Source organism: Aotus nancymaae, unplaced genomic scaffold (genome assembly GCF_030222135.1).
Source record: "Aotus nancymaae isolate 86718 unplaced genomic scaffold, 86718_ANA_hifiasm-v0.15.2.pri h1tg000088l, whole genome shotgun sequence".
NCBI lineage: Eukaryota > Metazoa > Chordata > Mammalia > Primates > Aotidae > Aotus > Aotus nancymaae.
Window position 1 is genome coordinate 8772390 of NW_026988503.1, and position 5433 is coordinate 8777822.

Genomic DNA, 5433 nt, shown 5'->3' on the forward strand with positions numbered 1-5433 from the left:
TTTAATCTTAGTTTAAAGGAAAAATTACACAAGTGTGTTGAAAACCACCAATATTGCAAATGCAGAATGTGCAGTAATATCATGAAAAGGAACAGATCAGTTTTGAAGTTATTAAAAGTTCTCATTTTCAGAGCATTGTCACTATTAGAACTACTTTGCAGCTCCATGAGAAAGACCTGTTTAGAGGGCATTGTTGTTATCTGTTTGAACTCAGAGCTCCTTTATGGGAAGAGTCTTATCTTCACAACATTTGTTGGAAATAATCAGTGGCATTTGTTTAACATTGCAGATACTTAATATCTGGTGGTGTGATAACTGGTGGCACAATCAAAAGATTGACCAAAATTTAAAAGGAATTTCAAATAAACCAGATGTTGACAGAGTATTAAAAATCTCTGACATTTTTCTTATTATTCTGGAGAGCCACATTCCAGTGCAGGGCTGTATGCATGCCCAAGAAAGACCTGAGTGGGCTCCAGTCACACAGGTTTGGCCAATGTAGAGACCCCTCACAAACAAGAAGTGAATGCTAAGGCAGAGTTGTTAGGTGAAAGGGGTTGAATTTATGTCCAAACTCATACTCAGAGTTCCTTGGTGAAAAGTGAAAAACTTACTGATTTAAGGCATTTAAGAAAAATTCTGGACAACAATAGCTGATCAATAAACTAACCAAACAGTAGCTTCAGTGATTCAAATTATAGAGGAAACAAACTGTAGAATCAGTCCAAGGAAGTCATACATACACAAACAAAAGAGTTGCTATAACATCAACTGCAGCATTACCACCAACAACAGTAGAATAGCAATAACAAGCCCTAGAAGGAAGAGTCATCTCAATCTAGAGATGTCATTTTATATTAACTAAATATGCAGTTTTTATATGAAATACATATTGTAAAAAAAAGATAGGGAACTATAGTTCCAACATACAAAAAATTCATACAAATTGTATCAGAGGGAACATAGATGCAAGAACTAGATGGATATATTAAATCAACCATTATCCTGAATGGTATTGCCTAGGTTTTCTTCTGTGGTTTTTATGGTGTTAGGTCTTATGTCTAAATCTTTAATCCATCTGTAGTTAATTTTTGTGTAAGGTGAAAGGAAGGGATCCAGTTTCAGCTTTCTGCACATGACTAGCCAGTTTCCCAACACCATTTATTAAACAGGGAATCCCTTTCCCATTGCTTGTTTTTGTAAGGTTTGTCAAAGATCAGTTGGTTGTAGATCTGTGGTGTTACTTCTGCGATCTCTGTTCTGTTCCATTAGTCAGTATCTCTGTTTTGGTACCAGTACCATGCTGTTTTGATTACTGTAGCCTTGTAATATAGTTTGAAGTCAGGTAGCATGATGCCTCCAGCTTTGTACTTTTTTGCTTAGGATTGTCTTGGCTATGAGGGCTCTTTTTTTGTTCCAAATGAAGTTTAAGGTGGTTTTTTCCACTTCTGTGAAGAAGGTCAATGGTGGCTTGATGGGGGTATCATTGAATCTATAAATTACTTTGGTCATTATGGCCATTTTCAAGATACTGATTTTTCGTAACCATGAGTGTGGAATGATTTTCCATCGGTTTGTGTCCTGTCTTATTTCCTTGAGCAGTGGTTTGTAGTTCTTCCTGAAGAGGTCCTTCACTTGTTAGTTGTACTCCTAGGTATTTTATTCTCTTTGTGGCAGTTGTGGATGGGATTTCACTCATGATTTGACTCTTTGAGTGTTATTGGTGTATAGGAATGTGTGTGATTTTTGCACATTGGTTTTGTATCCTGAGACTTTGCTGAAGTTGCTTATCGTCTTAAGGAGATTTGGGGCTGATACCATGGGGTCTTCAAAATATACAATCATGTCATCTGCAAATAGAGACAATTTGACTTCCTCTTTTCTTAGGCATAGGCAAGGACTTCATGACTAAAACACCCAAAGCAATGGCAACAAAAGCCAAAATAGACAAATGGGATCTAATTAAACTCCAGAGCTTCTGCACAGCAAAAGAAACAATCATTAGAGTTTACTGGCAACCAGCTGAATGGGAAAAAATTTTTCAATCTACCCATCTGACAGAGGGCTAATATCCAGAGTCTGCAAAGAACTAAAGTAGATTTACAAGAAAAAAACAAACAACCTCATTCAAAAGTGGGTGAAGGATATGAACAGACACTTTTCAAAAGAAGACATTTATGTGGCCAACAAACATATGAAAAAATGCTCATCATCACTGGTCATTAGAGAAAGCAAATCAAAACCACATTGTGATACCATCTCACACCAGTTAGAATGGTGATCATTAAAAAATCTGGATACAACAGATGCTAGAGAGAATGTGGAGAAATAGGAACACTTTTACATTGTTGGTGGGAGTATAAATTAGTTCAACCATTATGGAAGACAGTGTGTCAATTCCTCAACGATCTAGAAATAGAAATACCATTTGACCTAGCAATCCCGTTACTAGGTATATACCCAAAGGATTATAAATAATTCTATTATAAAGACACAACCATACATATGTTCACTGCAGCACTGTTTACAATAGCAAAGACCTGGAACCAACCCAAAAGCCCAACAATGATAGATTCGATAAAGAAAATATGGAACATATACACTATGGAATACTATGCAGCCATAAAAAAAGATGAGTTCATGTCCTTTGTAGAGATATGGATAAATCTGGAAACCATCATTCTTAGCAAACTGACACAAGAACAGAAAACCAGACACAGCATGTTTTCACTCATTGGTGGGTGTTGAACAATGAGAACACACTGACACAGGGAGGGGAATATTGCACTCTGGGGTCTGTTGGTGGGTAGGGGATAGGGAAGGGATAGTGAGGGGTGGAGAGATCGGGGAGGGATAAAATTTGAAGAAATGCCTGATGTAGGTTATGGGGGGATGGAGGCAGCAAACCACCATGTCATTTGTGTACCTATGCAATAATCCTGCAAGATCTGCACCTGTCCTCCAGAACTTAAGGTGTAATTATTTAAAAAAAAAATCTGCCATTATCACTGAACTCAAAAATGAAGAAAACCAAGTCTGAATAATTAAATACAATATGGGAACAATATTTCACAGAATAGAGAATATCAAAAAAGAAAATAAACTAGAATTTTGAAGTTTAAGATTATAAGTAAAATACAAAAGTTATTAAAAGGGTAAAAGAGCAAATTTGAGCTGACAAAAGAAAAATTAATGAACTTAAAAGTAGATCAATTGAGATTATTCAGTCTGACATAGAGAAAAAATCTGGTGAAAAATAAACAGAATCTCAGAGATCTGTAGAACCTCATCAATTGTAACAATATACAGAAAATTAAAATCTCTGAAGAGTGGGGAGACAAAGGGGCAGAAAGACTACCTGAAAAGGTAATGTCTGCAAACTTGGCATATTTAATGAAAAAACATTACACATAACAAAAAACACTCAGCAAATTTCAAATAAGAGTAAATCAAAGCGATCCATACCTAGACGCATAATTGTCAAACTTTCTAAAGAAAAAGAGAAGGCAACAAGAGCAAACTAAATACTTATTTACAAGAAACATGCAGTCCAGAAGAAAGTGGAATACTGTATTTAACAGAGTGGGAGAAAAAAGGACTGTCAACAACAACTAAAATTATGTCTAGAAATTATGCTTCAAAAATGAAGGAGAAATTAAAATACTTTGAGATACACAAAAACTGAGGTATTGTGTGATATCCACCTGTTCTTCAAGAAGTAATAAAAGTTGTTCAGGCTGAAATAAAAGAAAAATAAGTAATAACTCAAATCTGTACTATTAGCACTTATAAAAATAACTACATGACTCAGCATAAAATAAAACACAAAGGTATTTTTGTTACTGTTTTCTTCTGTATTATTCAAATGGCAAGTTTATAAAGATATAATTTAAACTATATTGACTAACTTACAATGTATAAACATTTAATTACTATAAAAATATTTTTCACACAATGGAGGAGCAAGAAATGTGCTATATTAAAACAAAATGTCTTTTACTATTAATATTAATCTGATTTATATTTCTTTAAGTTATGATGTTAATTTTAATCTCTATTGAAACCATAAAGAAAATATCTCAAAAAGTTTAATAAACAACAAGAGAATGGAAAGGACACAATATGAATATCTATTTAACAAAAAATAAGTCAGAAATAGGGAAAAAGAGGAGCAAATACACAAGACACATAGAACACAAATAACTAAATGATATATTCAAATTCTATCAATCATTAGTTATATTTAAAGTAAATAAACACTCATAGATTGAGACAGTTGGTATAAAAATATAATCTAGCTTATGTTGTATAAATCAAACACATTTTAAGCTCAAAAATACAAATAGGTTTAAATTTTAAAATAGTAAAATTAGAACAATATAGAGAAGATTAGCATGACCCCTGTGCAAGGATGACACACAAATTCATTAAGCATTTTATATTTTTGAAAAAGATAAAGTCACTTACAAAAGGACACCCATCTGCTTAGCAACACACCTCTCAGCAGAAATCATTAAGTCAGAAGAGATTGAGGGCCTATTTTCAATATCCTCAAAGAAAAAAATTCAAACCAAGAATTTCACATTTCATTAAATGAAACTTCATAAAGAAGAAAACCTTTCCAGACAAAGACTAAGGGAAAATATCACCACCAGACCAGCCTTAGAAGTAATCTTAAGAGAGTGTTCAATGTGGAAAAACGATTAGTACCTGCAACCCCCAAAACACTCAAGCAGATAGCCCACAAAAAATATAAAGCAATTACCCAATTAAGTCCACAAATCAACCAGCTAGCAGAACAATCACAAGATAAAAATCTCACATATCAATACTAACCCTGAATACAAATGACCTAAACACCCCACTCAAAAAACATGGAGTGTAAAGCTGTATATAAAAAAAAAAAAAACATGGAGTGTAAAGCTGGATAAAAATACAAGACCCAACTATCTGAATGTCTTCAAGAGACAGCTACAGGTTCTAAGTAAAGGACTGAAGAAAATCTACCATGCAAACAGAAAACAGGAAAGAACAGGAGTCACTGTTCTTATATCAGACAAAACAGACTTTAAAGCAACCACAGACAGGAAGGACAAAGAAGGACATCAAATATTGCTAAAAGATTCAGTTTAACAAGAAGACCTAATTACCCTAAATATATTTACATCCAACACTGGAGCAAGAAGATTCATATAATACTTTTTTCTTGACCAATGAAAAGACTTGAATAGCCACACAGTAATTATGAAGGACTTTAACACCTCACTGACAAAATTGGGTAGATCATTAAGGCAGAAAACGAACAAAGAAATTCTGTACTTAAACTCGACACTTGAACAGCTAGAGCTTATAGACATCTACAGAATATTCCACCCAGCAATCACGCAATATACATTTTCATCTGCACACAAAACATTAGAAAATCAACCACAT

General features: G+C 33.9%; 1 non-coding gene across 1 annotated transcript; it reads left to right on the plus strand.

Moving 5' to 3' along the window:
* The first annotated feature begins 4343 nt into the window (after window positions 1-4343).
* LOC135271633 (U6 spliceosomal RNA) lies at window positions 4344-4446 on the plus strand. The gene has a single exon (XR_010339759.1). It is a non-coding gene; the product is annotated as a U6 spliceosomal RNA (small nuclear RNA).
* The last annotated feature ends 987 nt before the right edge of the window (window positions 4447-5433 follow it).